Below are 18,152 nucleotides of genomic sequence, written 5' to 3'. Positions count from 1 at the left end.
CCACTTGGTCTCGTTTTGAAAATTGCCGAGGGTGAACGTGGACGTTTAGTCCTTCATTACAAATTTTGAGACAAACAAAAGTGTTTTCTGCACTTCTGGCAAACATTCCCAAAACTGTAATTAGAAAAAAGCCATCTGAACCATCAACATCATCATAAACAACAGCAGATATTTGCTTAGTAACTGTATCTGCCATTTTTTCCCCTAATAAATATTACCTTGGAAAAAAACCATGCACAAATGTTGCTGAAATTTCCCTGGGTTCTTTGGGGGGATTGGGCGTGGGTTTATTAGAATTCATTACATGTTTTAAGGACTTCAGTGACCTCTTGTTGTATAGTCAACATGAATACTCGCCATGCTGTTGTGTTACTGGTAATAATTTTGAAGTCTTACAAGAGTCCTCAGTTATGAAGACTGAGGAGACTGAGGATCCTAAAGTAGTACTCTTTCAGTGTATTTACTGGTTACTTAAGTTACTACTGCTGTGCGGAAAGGGTTCTTTCTCTTACAAGTTACGGTGTATAATTGAATTAATAAATTCCCTGTTTATCACCTTCCTGTTTCATTAATCATTGAAGTTTTAATCACTGCAGAATATGGCTTGTCCAGACATTACAGCAACCTTTCAACATTGTGCATGGCAATCTGCTAAAACCATAATTAACCAGCAGTATACTAACACCAAAAGTAATGACCTGCACAGAATGACATTTAGTTACAGAAAGTTGGTGAGAAAGCAATACACTGAGTGCAGAGTGAATTTCTTAGAACTATCCAAATAGAAGAATGTGAGCAGAATACTTCCTGAAGACAAATGAAGTCATTTTAGTGGGTCATTTGGAGATTTCAGCATAAAATTTGACAGATCCTGCAGAAATATCATTACTGACTTTGGAAATGATACTGCAGCACAGCAGCGCATCAGACAGTTACACAACCTAAGTCTCACAGGCAAGAATGTGGGATGCTGGAAATTGCCCAGGACGCTGAGAGGCAGCTCCCTGGGCAGCAAGGACACATTTCTGTAGCCGTCAGTGAGCTCTGTAGTGGCAAAGGAGGATGTGGTGAACTCGTTGCTCAGGTCAATACACCTAGTGACACTGGTGAGCCTGTCCTTAGCCACTGTTTTGGCCACTGGGTATCTCCCATGATCCTGCTCCATGGTCCTAGCATGGAGGGCAGAAATGTGCTCTTGGCTTCCCACCGAGCCTGTCAAGCTGCAACCTGCATTATCACAACTTACAGCTCCTTACATCAGCATGATGTTGCATTGCTTTTTTTCTGGACAACAGACCCAGTCCCTTGGGGGCAGCACATTTAGAAATGCCAGTTCTCTCCTCCCAGTGTTCTGCAGAGCCAGTCATCTTCTCTTTTGTATCTGCATCAAGAAATATCGCAAGACTTATGAATTGCATTTATTTCTGTATTTCATGGTTTCTTTTCTCATAAGCAGTGTCTGAGCACTGAGCTGTCTGAAGGAGTATCTTCCCTTACAAAGCAGTTTTTCATGTGTTTCCACTAAAACACAGCAGCTCCCCTGAACTGTGATCATGCTTTTACACAAAGAGAAGACTTGATGGTTTTGGCAGGTTTTTGCATCTTCATTTGAAAACGTGCCCTGGAATTTGCTTGACTCATTCGTCTGAAAAAGGAGAGAGGTCATCTCTAGATTCCTGATGCAGGAGAACTTATTGCCAGCTGTTTATGTTGGGCACGAGCTTAGCTACTGGCAGTGGGGAAAAGAGATGAAGGGAAATCTAGGCTATACCACCATCATCTCCGTTGCACTGCAGTGGTTTATAATAATATAAAACGGTGTTAACTGTTGCTCATCAGCTCAAAAAGGACTGTGAGATGAAGACTGTTAGGGAAAATGGCACATATAAGGCTGGCTTACAGTATCTTGTGCTCTAGCCAAAGGTCAGCCAAAAATATTTGTATTCTGGAACAAATCATTACAAAGTCTGCAGAATAGTTTTTACAAACATTAACTCCTTCAAAGCTGCTGGTAATAAGTTAAGACAAAACTTTTGGTTTAAGTCCCTCTTAAGATGAGATGATTTTCACCAGTGGAGTGGAAAGTTTGCACTAATGAACATATGGCTACATCAGAAGGGATTGTGACTCCCCCATAAAGTATCTTACATCCTTTTTATGGCTCTGTAAAGCATGCAGTGAGCCTATACGAAATCAAGCTGCCACTGGCTAATCGAAACTGGAAACAACAATGCCCTGAGCACTGTTGTGCATGAGTTTGTTGTGTTTGTGTAATGCTGACATCCCTAGGGGCTGGCCATTTTATCCCTAATTTGTTTTCTTCCCTGAATTGCCTTCATTCAACCAAATTTTGTCAGCAGTTACACCAGGGGAACCCTATTAAAGGCAAACAGATTCAGTGTTCCTCCTCTACAAATGCTCATAATTTAAGCCGCACAGCTGTGGGACAAAGTGGGAGTAACTCTGCCTTAGGTACTTTCTTGGGGAGAAAAGGCAAAAAAAGGCAATTAGAATGGCAATTCCCCTGTCAACAAAAGCTGAATCTGATCTGCAAAAGCTGAATTGATGCTGCAATTCCACCCACCCCAGCCCACAGGAGGGCATACGGAACAGGGACTGCAAATCTACTTACAGCCCTGCAGTACTTGGCAATGGACGTTCATGGCTGCCACACCAGTGAGCAAAAGGAGTTGTCACTTCCTACACAATTCATACCAATCATAGCATTTCATTCTGCCAGTGACTTATGTGTTTCTCGGTGCAGGACTTTGGGTTTCATTTGCACCCTGGCTGGATGCAAAATGTCTCATCCCACTGAGTTTTACATGGAGTTTGCACTACATCCACAGAGGCTCAGACCTCCCTTTCATACAAATCAGGGGAACTACTGTTGTGATATTATGGTTTTACACTGTCAAAAGCAAGAGGCAGATTGGAGACAGTGCGCTCCTGTACTTGCTTTTATTTTCCCAGTCTGGGGACTGTGTTCTTTCAATTAATGAAAATCAGTGGGAATTGACAACTTTTGCTGTTTAGATCAGGAAGACAAACTTTCTTTGTGAAGGTTAGGGTCCTTCTTAATTAGCCTGAAACAATTACTTCATATAATGCAATGTAACACCTTCCATTCACAAAATAGAACGTCTAATTATAACAAAATATTATCAAGAAAAAGAGAGTTTTAAAGGATTTGTGAGGCAGTATGGTTCAGTAACTTGAGAAAACACTACATCAGAACCAGTAACAGAACTTGGAGCCTCAGAGTTTTTTACTGATTTTTTTTAATGCTTACTTTGGTAGTAAATTATGAGTAGTCAAAGGAGAATACTGCTAGCATTTGCATTTAAAAACATCTGTAAATGTTTCTAGGAATATGTGAACCATATCAGATCTTCAGTCAAGCAGAAGTGAAGACATTTATCAATGCCAGCTACTCCCTGATTACCAGGCTATTGACACATTTCTTAGGAAGAGAAGCCAAATGTCCATGTGCATTAAGTATATTCCATTTTTGGAAAGGATGTTTTCCATTTATTCTGGAAACATATTAATACAGAAGCTTGTTTAATAGAAAAGATGGATGGTGAGTTACTGAATCCCTATTCACTGAGGTAGATAGGAAATTCCTGGTACCTTTCCTAACTCAAACTAATCTGAAATTACAATGTGACCTGTAGCAGAAAAGGTCTAAAGTAGGATCTTGGAAGCACAATCTATAAATGACAACTCGTGGAAATGCTGAATGCAGCAGCTGTCATTACACAGGCTGCTAATACAGTAATTACACATTGGCTGTATAACCTGGCTTGCTGAATTACTTCTTACAACAAATATGCTGGGCTTTACAGTGCTGCACATTAAAAAAAAAATAATAATGGGAAAGCATAGTGAGGTAAAAGAATGCAAAGTCTTATTGGGAAGAGGATGTCTGTAAAGAATGGTGAAGAAAGATCAAATGTAATCTTTTCATTGCTTAAGAAAATGAAGTAGAAGGTGGGGCTTTCTTTCTGCAACCTTCTTTCTCTTTATTCTTTTATTTCTCCTTTGCTGCCTTTATTTTTGCTTTTCAACTCTATTACTATTCAGTGTTACCAAGGTGGTCCGTTAGGAACTTCAGTCCAGGCACATAACTTCATTTGGGTAGATGTACAAAGGAAGAAATCCTGAAGATTGGGTAAGACAGGGCTATAGAAGAAAGTGAAAATCAGAGTTTGGAAGGCAAGGCAATACTAAAATGACTAGAGCCATATTAAAACTATAGCAGTGTTTCAATTTGTTTAACTTTTAAACTTTATTTTCCTCTATTTCTTTTCAAATCTAGCAAAAATTTTCTAGTTCTAGTTTCTTTTCTTTCTTTTGGGGGATTTGTCCTTACTTTGCATTTCTGTTCACCTCTGAAGTCCTTGACATGTCCAATTCTCTGACTTGCCATCAGTCATTGGCTGTGTGGGTAAAGGATAGAATTGCAAAGATTTCCTTCAATACTTTCAAGAAAGACAGACCAAGAATCAATATTGCTATACAGGCATATAGCACTGATTATTGAGATGTAAGGTTATTTACATCTGAAAGCATTCCACCTTGTTCTTATGAATAATGAAAGAAGTTAGGGCATTCTTGTGGGTCTGGGTTAGCTAAATAAAATCTTTGGAGCGTATGAAGGGACTATTACATCTTCATTGCCATCCTGTGTTTACTTAAAGTGTTCTGGAAAAAAACAGCACTAAAAGCTAAGAACTTTGTCCACATTTTGGAAAGTTTCTATTCTGAAGAATCTATCTGGGCAGACTATTGACAACATTATTATGTAATTTCCAAAGAAGGTCAATACAGAAGTCTTTCAGCTCTAGAGATAGTAAAATGGTATGAAGTTCACCCATTTGCATTCCTTCAAAGGTTATGTCTTCAGTCTCAGATAATCAGTTAGGACCTTCTTCTGCCAGTGACAAGTGATTTATTCTATGTATTTTAGACACACAAATGATAAAAATTGCTTTTCTGGAGGTGCTCATTTTCATCTGACTGACTGCAGGTAAAGCCTAATGGCTCAGGCTAAAAACCTAAAATCAGAAGACTAAAAGTAAATATAATCACATTCTATGTGATTAAATAAAAGGGAATTATCCTTCTGGTTCAAATGATATTTACATTATTTTTTCTTTTTTTTATTTAGCAGTTATGAAAATGGCAGCACTAGCAAAAATGGCAGCACTAGCAAAATGACTGCACAGCCTACTGCAGATGAAGCACTAACACATTCTTGGTGACACAACCAAGAAGAAAATTGATGTTTAAGAAGGAATGCTTGTTCTCTCCTCAAAAGAATCAATCACAGAATCACAGAATCCCAAGGGTTGGAAGGGACCTCAAAAGATCATCTAGTCCAACCCCCCTGCAAGAGCAGGGTAACCTACAGTACATCACACAGGAACTTGTCCAGGCGGGCCTTGAATATCTCCAGTGTAGGAGACTCCACAACCCCCCTGGGCAACCTGTTCCAGTGCTCTGTCACTCTTACAGTAAAGAAGTTCTTCCTGATGTTAACGTGGAACTTCCTATGTTCCAGTTTACACCCATTGCCCCTTGTCCTATCACTGGATATCACTGAAAAAAGCCTAGCTCCATCATCCTGACACTCACCCTTTACATATTTGTAAACATTGATGAGGTCACCCCTCAGTCTCCTCTTCTCCAAGCTAAAGAGACCCAGCTCCCTCAGCCTCTCCTCATAAGGGAGATGTTCCACTCCCTTAATCATCTTTGTGGCTCTGCGCTGGACTCCTTCAAGCAATTCCCTGTCCTTCTTGAACAGAGGGGCCCAGAACTGGATGCAATATTCCAGATGCGGCCTCACCAAGGCTGAGTAGAGGGGGAGGAGAACCTCTCTTGACCTACTAACCAATAGCATTCATCATCACTACATCTGGCTAAAAATGTAGATGTTGAATGGAAAATGTGGATGAAGTGGGGTGGTTTACCTTGCTTTGCTATCAGCTGTAATGCCCTGCTTTGCCAGAGTCTTCTTTGGCTGCTGTTTTTCCATCAAACAGCAGTGTGTTCTGTTGCAGTATGCTGGGCATGTTCCATAGTCTTTCCAAAAATCTCCCTGTACACAGAGCATTAACATCTTTGAAACCCCAAAGATGAACTTAGAACTCATATCAGATCCAATGTCCAACAAAGAATGATTGAGCAAGATGCAGGCTGCACTGGTGCTTACTAGTGTGTATAGTGGCTCACTTTTCACTTTGCATATACCTTTTTTGTGGGGCTTCTCTGTCCTTTCTGGGAGTTTTTTGAATTTAAAAAAGCTACATTTCATATAACTTTATTATTTGGGCATATAACATGATACAGTTTTGTACCACTTAAAGGTGGGAGCCATTTCCAGCAGTTCAAATGCAGCAAGAAGACATGCCTTTTGCTGAATCCATCTGCTCAGAGTTTTGACTAGAAAGAATAGAGAAGGATGTCATTAAAGTAATTGGTCACAGCATGGCTATGAGCCATCAACAGAATGTGAGCATAAAAACCCCAAGTTGTTTTCAGTAGAGACAGAGAAACATTTATATCATTTTACACAGTGCTGGTGAAACCTCATCTGTATTCCATATCACAGGAAAATATGCTAAATATTTTCAAAGGAATGGAGAGTCAAATGTAAGGTAGCATGAGAAAGACTAGGATGCTTCAGTCCACAAAATAAAGAGTAAGAGTGAGCATGAGTTGTCCTTTCCAAAGTGAGAAATAAAAAACAGGAGGTAGATAAGAGTCATTAGGCTCAAGAGCTGCACTGGTACAAGAACAAATCAACATAAACTGCTCAAGAACACAATCTGGATAAAAATTAGAACATTCCCAAATGCCAAAGAAATAAAGATCTAGAACATTCTTTCATTAGGGAGTTGGGAGAAGGCAACAAATTTGATTGGTTTTGGAGTAGGATTCAATCAGCTGATGAACATGATCATATAGAGGATTGCCTGCAACAGTGGGATACTAAGTACATGGATTTATGGACCCATGAACTTCTGAGATTTTTAAGGATACCGCTGCAAGCAAATGTGAAAACATTCAAATTGAAGTAGGAGCATTTAATAGTTGCACAACAGGAGCTGTGAATAGTTACCCTGATCAAAAGCCATTTTCTCACAGTGATTAGAATCAGGTGCTTTAAGAATGGCTTCCTTCAGCAACAAACACAGTTTGAATGTGGAAACACCACATAGATCCAAACAATGCATCTGATGAGACTGAGTTTACCAACATAAAAACAGGTGGGCCTATTATAAATTATATGTGGAGCAACCTGATTGCTTAATAGAAAGATACATGAATCCCACACTGAGCTTAGGTTTAATGAATCTGTAGCACCCCCTTGTACAAATTCAATACATAGTATTAGATTATTAACTATTATTAGTAATACATAGTATTAACTCAGCTATGTGTTTATCTGGATGAATTATGGGGGTTCTAACACAGTGTCAAAACATGAGCTTTTTGACCCCCGTAGGTGAATGGAAATTTTTTGGATGATGCCTATAACACTTGGATTTTTCCAGATATCTGAGTTAATGTAGTTGTAGGAGAATCTGTTATTAATACTTTCTTGAACACCAGCCACTGCTCATTGCCTTTCAAGAGGAAAAACAGCACTCGTTGCCTTAAGGAGCTGAAGACATTCAAAGCACATAGTGCTTTCTCAAAAGAAAAATCAACATCAGCATTGCTTCCCAGTCCTGTGCTATAAAGAGAATGCAAAGAAGTTTAAAGCAACTGCTATGCAAGCACAGAGAATTCACTTGCTACACATAGGACCGCTAAAAGCAGTCCTGGGACATCTACTGGACTAATATGCAATATTATCAGGCTGACAGATAGTTTTAAAAGCTGCATCATTACTCCCATACAGATGTCAGAGTGCTGCTCTTTAAAAATAACATTGAAAGGGGATCCCTCCAACTTATATGAAATTAAATCATATTGCTAAATCTAGCATGATTTTGTTCTGAAGCTGTGGTAGTCTTGGCTCTAATATGCATAAAATTTAAAATAGCGTATTTATATGTTGTTTAGGGTATGGCAACTGTACCGCAAAAAAGTGAAGACATCTCCACAGCTCTTCCCCCTCTTTTTCTCCTGCTCTTAGAGACAGAAGTCTTCTGACAGGATTGCTTTTGCTGGGCAATATCTGAGGCTTACAAATGGACCTGCAAGTTCAGCACAGTAACACAGTAGTTTTATAAAAACAGGCAAGGATATGAAGCATCTGAACTGCAATTTTTAGGAGGCTTGACTAGTAGTTACATGCCATGCTCAAATCACATCTTACAGTTGCCTCCCTTGGGCATTCTGACTACAGCCATGTCTAAGTTCAAGAGAAGAGTAAGTCACATTCTCTGCTGTTCAAGGTTGCCAGACCCTGCCTGTCTCTGCAATAATGGCTGAAGTAGTCAAAACATCTACTGTGCTGAAATCACATTGACAACCTGTTATCAGTAGCAGCACACCACCTCTGTACACAGACTTTTCTCCACACCAAAAAAAACCCAGCTCCTTGTCAGGGTCCAATTGAAGAAAACCCCAGTGCCGGGCCCCGTTTCAGTTCGTGATCCCAAGAGTGAAATTAAGATGCAAACAAGGTCAAGTACCATGGTCTGTTTATTACAAATTACAAAAAGACAGTTACTGTAAAAAAGGGAAATTGTTGTAATAAAGGGGATAGTGATAGGACAGATTGGAAAAAGGATGGGAAGTCAAGCAAGGATTCAGGGTGCAGAAAGAGAGAGCCACTACTGTGGATCCAGCAGAATCAGGGGAATCCGTTGTCATCGTCGTTGGTGGTGGGAGTTCTTCAGGGTTCACAGTCGATATTGGAGCACAGTGTCCCCCAAGAATCCATTGGAGGTGAGTGTCCTTGTGTAACTGCCCTCATGGCAATGTCTCATAGACAGGGTCTATAATAGTCATCAGGGTCCATAGCAGTCATTGGTGGAGAGTGTCCTCACGGAAGTGTCCTCCTGGAATCATCCTCATGGCAATGTCTCCCCGGCAATGTCTCTTGGTGTTTACCTTTTCTCCCTTTTATGATGAGTTTGGGGGAGTACCACTGCTCTTTGTGTCACATATTCCACATTCCTGGTGGACCAGTTTCTCTGGTCTTGCAGCCAGCTCTTAAACTGTGCACATGTGTCTGCAGCAATTCTTCAGAGAATGGGTAGCAATTTCTCACACCTATCCTTGAGGTAATGGACTGGAAGAGTCTTAGCTCTTTCCCACTCATCCCTCAGGCAATGGACAATGAAAGAGTCTTATCTCAACTCCTCCCACCCGTCTCTGAGACAAAAGATAGGTAGAATCCCATCTCATCTTTGAGACAATGCACAGTGGAGTCTGATTTCAGATCAATCTCTCACACTCCTCTCCTTGCATCCACACCGAAACAACCCAGCTCCTCTCCTTGCATCCACACCAAAACAACCCAGCTCCTCTCCTTGCATCCAGTTGATTTAGAACTGTAAAACTAATGGTAGAGCAGCCAGCAAACACAGTCCACAGCATAGCATCATAAATAGTCAAAATGATGCTCCTATGTGGGCAGCACCTTGCAGCATGAAGACAGAAAGATCTACCAGATCGTGGGAGCTAAGCAGAGAAGATATTAAGGCAATTTTTCCACTGTGGGCAATGCATAGTCAAACCATAGTCTATCCTGAAAGAAGCCAAATAAGCTAATAAACAAGTATTTTCACTAAGCTGTACTAAAAGCATTCCTGAACTTTTCAAGAACCTTTTCACATCCCTGCTATAGCCTAAATAATGAAATTATAGCCAGAACCAGGTCAGAACAGATCCTGGGTCACACAAAACTAGTCTTGTCCTAGCTGATTTTCACTGATTTCAAAAGAACAATTTTTAATTTCCTGTGATAAGAGTAAGATCCTAATCAAATACTCAATTGTTTTATAAATTGGGTGGGGCGGTTTAAGAACCATTTTCTGATGCTTCTTTAAAATGGAGACAAAAAGAAGTGTTGGCATTTTCAGTAGAAAATACTGAGCTTTCACATGAAACCAATAAAGACTGTTTTATGATTTTTTTTAATTGGATTCAAATTCTGAAATCTTAGTGAATAAGTGTTTTCTGTCAGCAAGGTGAAATTAAGATGCAAAACTTAACATATAAGTCAAGGTCAAATCAGAACTGGGTTCAGAAAGGGTTGTGTTTTTATGCCTTAATGGCTTATAACTGTTCTGATTAGTGTTGGATAAAAGTGACTTCCACACCCCTCATCCATCCTGGGATTTTTGCATCATCCTGACTCCTTCAGCTGTGATTGTAATTACTATAGAGTAATTCCTTTCAGCAAGATGACATTAATATCTATATTAATACTTGCTATGACTTCCTGCCAAACTACTGAATGTCCATGCAACTCTGAAATGATTAGTATTGGCATACTGTCATCAGCTACCATGATACCTCATGGAAGCTGTGGTTCAGTTGCTGAATATCTGTTATTCTCCACAGTCTGGAGTCTCTTGCTGTGAAACATCCTCCAGGACATGGAACAGACTCTTATCCGCCAAGACAATAGTGTGTGTTGCTGACAGGGAACTTTGACAGGAGAATTTGGCCTGCTGTGGAGAGCAGTGACATCATAGGACCATGTAGACTAGAAAAGACCTTTAAGATTGAGTCCCACTGTAAAGACATTTAATCTGTAATCTCCAAATGATACCACAGAACCTCAAGAGATTTCAACCCAAATTCAAAGCAAGATAACGAAAAGCCCCTGAATTTCTTCTGAATTCTTCTTCCCAGACTGACATTCAGTTGTTCTGAACTTTCTCCTCTGCTAAGTATTTCATTATTTCTGATCTTTGTCTCTACTTCGGAGTAAAACAAATGTCAAATTCATTACCAGGACATAATTCCATTTTTTTGACTTGAACTGATGAATGTTCAATGACATTTATTGTGGAATCAATAGGAGTACATGAAATGCAGAGAAGATGTGAGCAGTATCTCCTTAGGCCTCAAACTTCTCTCTTTCCTGTAAAATACCTAATCTGGGACCAGTTTGCCCTGTAGTTACCCAAAAGCAGTGTAAATCTAGATAGATTATATTTAAAATATTGCCACTGTAGTAAAACATAAATGATCTTCCATATTTATGTGGTTTATATGGCTTTTTTGCTACACATATTCTGTAGTGTGTGAGCAGTTCACAAACTTTTTTGGTATCTTACCTAACAGTACTGTGAAACTGTCTTATAAATGAGGGATGTAGATACTGATGCCCAATGAGACTTCCAAGATCACACAGAAAATCTGAGGCAGACTGCCCCAATCTCAGTATAATGTTCTAAATCAGTGCAATAATTCCTCTTTTGTCTCATTGCTCAAGATGAAGAGGGATGAAAAACGGAAGAGGAGTTTGGAAGACTCAACACAGCTTTTCTTTAGCACAGTCTTTTCCACAGAATGCTGTAGAGTCAAACTGAAGGGTAAGCCGTTTTGCTTCTCTGGCCTTATTCATAGGATACTCTCCACATACATGACCTGTTTCTTACAAAATTCATTGCACAAGGTGGGGATATTCCCAGACAATATCTATATTTTATGGTCCTGTATAAAGGTCATTTATCATTTGGGTATTTTTCATTAGATTCTGTTTCCACAGAAGAAGGAAATCTGGCAAAAAGCTGGAGTGGCCCCTTAACTGTTATGAAAAGTGCTGTAAGACCTTTAACTTAACACTGGATGGCTGCCAGTTCTGGGGAGAAGAGGTGCGTCATCCAAATTTGAACCTATCTTCTGCCCCACGGGCAATATGGAGCTCTATCAGCAATGCAATGCAGATAAACACTGATGAAATTGAGTACACTTCCAAATTTCAAAATAAATCAATCAATAAAAAAGTTTTTCATTGTTTACAGTGTGCTGGGAACACAGACAACCTCATCCTCCAAATACCAAGAGCCTAATCCAAAGCTCACTGAAATCAGAGAGGATCTGATTGTTGTTTATTTAAGACTGCAACATTAAACATTAGAGACTTCAATAAATAAGCCTAAAATTGTATTTAAATAAATTACAATGAGACTTCCAAGTTAAATTTTATAAAGATACTCTGGGAAGATTACTCTCCTCTTGGTTCTATATTGCTTCATTTTGATTGCTAATAAGACAATGGAATTACTTGAACAGATGGAACAAATCTGTTTATTTGCTGCTGATTACACACTATTATCACTTGCTATCTCTGTTGCTACAAAGTCTAATCAGTACTGGTGCATGGTTTTGCACCAAATAAAATTTTCTTCATTCTTGCAGCACTAAAGGCTTACTTGCTAGACAAGTAAATGATATGGCAAGATCTCAAAGACTTTACATAAACAGAGAAAAGATACGATTCCAAATCAGTGAAATAGTGAGCATAAGTACCAGGAAGTATTGGAACCGACTGAAGACAAGAAATCTGTCTGAAGAGAAGAATCTTGGCTTCTGAGCATAGGCCTGAGTGTTTCGGGTTCTTCAGCACTGCAGAAGGATTGAAACTGAAGAACAGCTACAAATACAAAATTATTGTATCTGCATGACCCATCTGCATGACAGGAGCTAGTTTATGTGTCCATTACTTTGAGGGACATAAATATGCAATAGCATCTTCAAATTTAGACAAAGAGAGAATGGAAGGGAAGAGTGAAATGTGTTTATCTATATTTGAAATAGAACTAGATCACAGATTGTATTTTCAATTTAAGAACAAGTAATTCTTTCCTTGTTTATTACAGTTGTCAAGTAACCATACATAACTACATATAGACAAAGACAGGGTTGTACGGGGGCAGCAATTACTGATGGACATCACTGAATGATAAAGAGCTAGCTCAGAAATGGTATTCATTGCACACAGATGTCTGGACCATGGGCAGATGTCTTAAATTGTCTATACAAAGCGCTTTTGTGCTATCACAGTAATCTAAATTGCTTTGCATTTGGTTCCAGACATTTCTACAAACTGCTTTCCACCGCACATAAATTCCTATTCTCAAATCCTAACTGGACTTCGAGGGCCAAATTACTTCCTGGCGCAACTCTTTTTTGCTTAATTTGGCTCAAGTTTAGTGGTGCAGACAAACTTTGAGAATGGTATTATCAATTATAGGAGATACTATACATAAGTCCATAGGTTATGGTCCTGCTTCAGAGGAGGGCATCCACCCCTCTTGCACCACCACACTGAAGGAGATGACACAAAAGGAGATGACACAAAAGGAGATGACACAAAAGGAGATGAGTGGGGAGAAGATGGGGTGGAGGCATGGCTCTTTGTGCAAAACATGATGCATTTCACAAGACAATACAGTTATGACCAACAGTCTTATGGGGAGGCTTGTTTCAAATGTCCTGCTGTATCCTATTCAGAGAAGAAAAAACTACCGTAGCATGTGTTATAAAGCTTTAACTCAGGACCTGGAGTACTGCATCCATATCTGGCACCCCAAACATAAGAAGGACATAAGAAGGCAAGTCCAGAGGAGGGCCAGAAAAATTATCAGAGAGCTGGAGTACCTCTCCTACAAAGAGGGGTTTGTTCAGCCTGGAGAAGGGAAGGCTTTTAGAAGGGAGACCTTATAGCAGTCTTTCAATACCTAAAGGGGACTACAAGAAGTCTGGAGTGGGGCTTTATACAAGGGCATGTAGGAATAGGACAAAGAGGAATGGCTTTAAACTGAGAGAGGGGAGATTTAGATTAGATATGAGGAAGAAATTCTTCACTATGAGGGTGGTGAGATACTGGGACAGGTTGCCGAGAGAAGCTCTGGCTGCCCCATCCCTGACTGTGTTCAAGGCCAGCTTGAGCAACCTGGTCTAGTATGACGTGCCCGTGTCCATGGCAGGGGGGTTGGAACTAGATGGTCTTTAAGGTCCCTTCCAACCCAAACCATTCTATGAATCTATGACATTTGTCCTATTAAATGTGCAGGTCCTGGTTTAATCTGTGAATTGTTAGCTGGCAATCATCATACCTCTTGCTCCTGAGTATGGGGAAGCACACAGAAAACCACCCATAACTCAGACAGATTGTTTCCTGCCTCTCTGGGGATTTTAGCTCTACTGTACTCCCATAGCAGGACTGTGCCTAACTGAAAATCAGATCAATGATGGTTTAGGATATCATTCATATCCCCAGAGGAGGCATATCTTGCAGCAGAGACAGCCCAGCATAAGTTGTTGAGTTTTAGTTAATGGCCTCATTCTATCTAATGTGTCTGCTCTTGCAGATGTCACTTACAGATGAACTGTGTGTTTTCTGTCTCCCCATTATTTATTTATTTATTTATTTTTACATGGAAAATATTTGAATTAGACCAGCACATAAGCACACTGTCTAGGAACAGATTAATGGGAGGAAGTGGAAACAGAGAGAGACAGATAGTTGATTAAATATTATTCTGCATTGCAACCCTGCAAAGAAAATGACTGGTGGGCATTTTACAGGGGTCTCTTTATAAGATGAGAATGGAAAATCTCTCTTTGTTTTATTATTCCTATCAGCATAGAATGATCTATTACCTAATCCTAGAGGAACTATGATTTGACTAATTTGTTGTGCATTTTTGCATGAAGTCAAAATAGCTTTCGAAGTATGCTTAACAGATAACTGTAGAAGGTAGTACAGACCTCCTTTTTTTTCTTCATCCAAGGGTCATGTCACTACATGATCTGATCCTATTGCCCAGTCATTGCTTGCTGTGGGAGATTTATGCTACCAGCGACAAGGCTGGTAAGATTAAGATACGCTGATCTCAGCACGTGATTCCACATAGTTGTCAGGCCTAAAAGTGCTCATAATACTACATCATTTCTTCCTGATTTTGCCCTGATACTGATTGAAAGGCAAGAAGGAAAATTTTGTCTGCAATCTTTGACATTTTGGCCATACAGCTGAAGTAAAGCCTTTAAGATTTCAGTATTCTTTAGAAACTAAAATTATGTCAGACAAGAATTCTTCTTGCTTGCTAGTAAAATCAGATAGTAATTTAGGTTTGATTGGATATAAATAATCTCAGATTTATTGATGTTATTATATTGCCCAGAATCATGATTATTGTCCAAGTCATCATGTACTACATACTAAAAAATAGAAAATAAAAATTAAAAACCCCACAACAACAGCCAAATTGTAACAGGACTAGTGCAGTTCTCTTTCAATTCCAGTAAATGGTTGCTAGTTATCATGATCCTGTTTAAACTGCAAGAAGTAAGGAAGACACATCCAGGATGCCACTTTGCCCCAAAACCTCAGCCTGCGTGTGAGTATTGGCAGATGGAAGGATTATTGGAAACATGGCTAGAATCTGTTTGGGGTGGAAAAGCATGAGCAGCTTTGACACCATATAATGACTGTGATGGGCTTGTCGACAGTACAGATCTTCTTTAAATGAAAAGTGTAATTAATGCAAGCTGGAGGAAATCTCAGGGTCTTCCCTGGCGGTACCTAAATTCAAGTTCTGGAGGAGTGTAGTAGCTGTTTTGTAATGTTGTAAAAACACACTGAACAGTGAAATAAAGCCATAATTCAAGTGGTCTCCACTCCAACAATAATAAGCAGGGGTGCACGATCCAATATTTAATCCCTGACTGTGTGATCATAGGTTTATTTATTATTATAATCCATTATTTTTATAGTATCCTTGGTGGAAAGTGCTTCTCAGGAAAGCTCTGTATAAAGTTAAAAAATTACCATCTAGGGAATTTCAGAAGGAAACAACAGCAACATGAACACTTACTGCTGGGGTCAAATCCATCATCTCGGAGCACAGCAAAGCTTGAGGTTTACATTCAGTTAGTTGTTTGTCGCTCCTGAGGATGTGGGAAGGGTGTAGTTAGGTCAGCCGTGATAAGCAGCATAAATACATATGTCTGCCTGTGTAATCCTCGCCAGGTTTAAGGACAAACCCTGGCCAGAGGCGGCTGCCGAGCCCGGGAGGGAGCAGCCGCTGGGAGGACAGGGCTGAGCAGCGGCAGGAGGGACTCGTGCGCCCTCCCGAGGACACGGGTGCTAATTACAAGTAAACCCCTCCAGCTCTGCCGTTCACACAGCCTTCCCGTCTGCGGAGCAAGGAGCAATCTCCAAAGGTTGTAGGCATCAGCCTAGGACAAGAGAATCCCCAGTATAAGATCAGGCGAGATACGAATTATGTAGAGAGACGCAGGCAGCTCTGACCATTCATTTGGCATCACTGCCAAGCTTGCCTCTTGGGAAAGGTGTTTCAAACAGAAGAATGGCGTGCACTGACATGCACGAGGTGAATGAATATTCCTTACATCCTGGTAAAGATGCTAAAGTGCACAAAGAAAATGGGGAAATGAAAGTGGTGGCTTAGCCATGAAAGAAGAGATGATTTTTTTACCTATAATAATTTCATTGCCTCAGGAGAACTATGGCTCTGAGAGTTGAGGTTGTGTTTGCACAGTGACTGATGGTGTAACAGAATGATGTCCAAGACAAGGAATAATGAATTCCAGCATCTTTTCTTACATAAAAGAGCATTGCAGCTCTTATTGTTTATGCCACTGATGTTGCTACAGTTATACACAAACAGTGCTCGACACTCACAGGCAGTGTGAACAGACACTACAGCAACCCCTCTGCACACTAAATGACATGACCACCTTCTGAGCTCAGCAGCTCCAGGGACATCATGTTCCCACACATCACTCCCAGGGACCAGAGTACATGAGGAACAGTTACTGACCCAGACGCAGGGCCACAGGCATGACTTCTCTGCCTTTTGTCCAATCTGTTTGTGTCCGGATCCATTCCTCCACAGTTTTGGGGTTAATTTTCCCCAAATTTGGTGATGATTTATGGTCATCCTGTGAGACAGTTCATTTAGTTTGTGACAATCATCAATCTCCAACTAGGTTTTCTTTTACTGTTAGTTTTGACCACTTACCTTGAAGGTCAACAGTTCCTTACCTTTCTCGTTACACCAATTGCCTTAAAACTATATTTTACACATTCGCCTCTGGCAGGCTTCAGCTGTCCAGAGAAGGTTATGCAAAGTCCTCCACAGAGGAGACAGGTGTAATGGGTTTGCATGGCAAGGTTCTGGTAGCCAGAGGCTACAGGGGTGCTTTTGTGAAAAGCTTCCAGAAGCTTCCCTGTGTCTGACAGACCCAGTACCAGCTGCCTCGAAGACAGATCTGCTACTGGCCCATCAGTGACAGCCACAGCACCTCTGGGATAACATAGTTAAGAGGGGAAAAAGTTACTGCAATGAGAGAGAGAACTGAGAATATGTGAGAGGAACAGCCCTGCAGACACCCAGGTCAGTGAAGCAGGAGGGGAGGAGGTGCTCCAGGCACCAGAGCAGAGATTTCCTGCAGCTCGTGGTGCAGACCATGTTGAGACAGCTGTGCCTCTGCAGCCCAGGGAGGACCCCGCACTGAAGCAAGTGAAGTGTATGAGGAATCCTCCCCTAAGGAGGAAGGAGAAGCAGACAGCATGTGATAAACTGACTGCAAACCCTATTCCCTGTCATCCTGTGTCACTGGGGGTGAGGAAATGCTGAAAATCAGGAGTGAAATTGAGCCCAGGAAGAAGGGAGAGGTGGGGGGGGAGGTTTTTTTTTAATTTATTATTATAAATAATAATAAAAGTAATAATAAATTATTATTTCTTGATTTATTTACCATTATCCTACTCTGGTTTGATTAGTAATTAATTAAACTAATTTGCCCGAGTCTGTTTTGCCCATGATGGCAATAGGTGAGTGATCTCCCGCTGTCCTTATCTTGACCCATGAGCCTTTCATTGCATTTCATCCCCCCTGTGCAGCTGAGGAGGGGAGTGATAGAGCAGCTTCGGTGTCCAACCAGGGTCAAGTCACCACACAGGATGCAGAGTCATAACTCCTAATCAGTGGAGAGCGAGAACAGTACCAGTTTTCATGTTGTCCCCTCACAACCTGCTAGCTAGGAGCTAGCAACCATCAAAATAGGGGGAACCTAGGAAACTAGGTAGGCGCAGATTTAATCAAATCATTAAAGCAAATGAACAGCTGACATGAATTATAGGCTCATAGGATGGTAAGCAGATGAAAATTAGTTTCATCAGTATAAAGGTGGCA

This window comes from Lathamus discolor, chromosome 5 (genome assembly GCF_037157495.1).
Source record: "Lathamus discolor isolate bLatDis1 chromosome 5, bLatDis1.hap1, whole genome shotgun sequence".
NCBI lineage: Eukaryota > Metazoa > Chordata > Aves > Psittaciformes > Psittacidae > Lathamus > Lathamus discolor.
Note: the sequence above shows the minus strand (reverse complement) of the source record.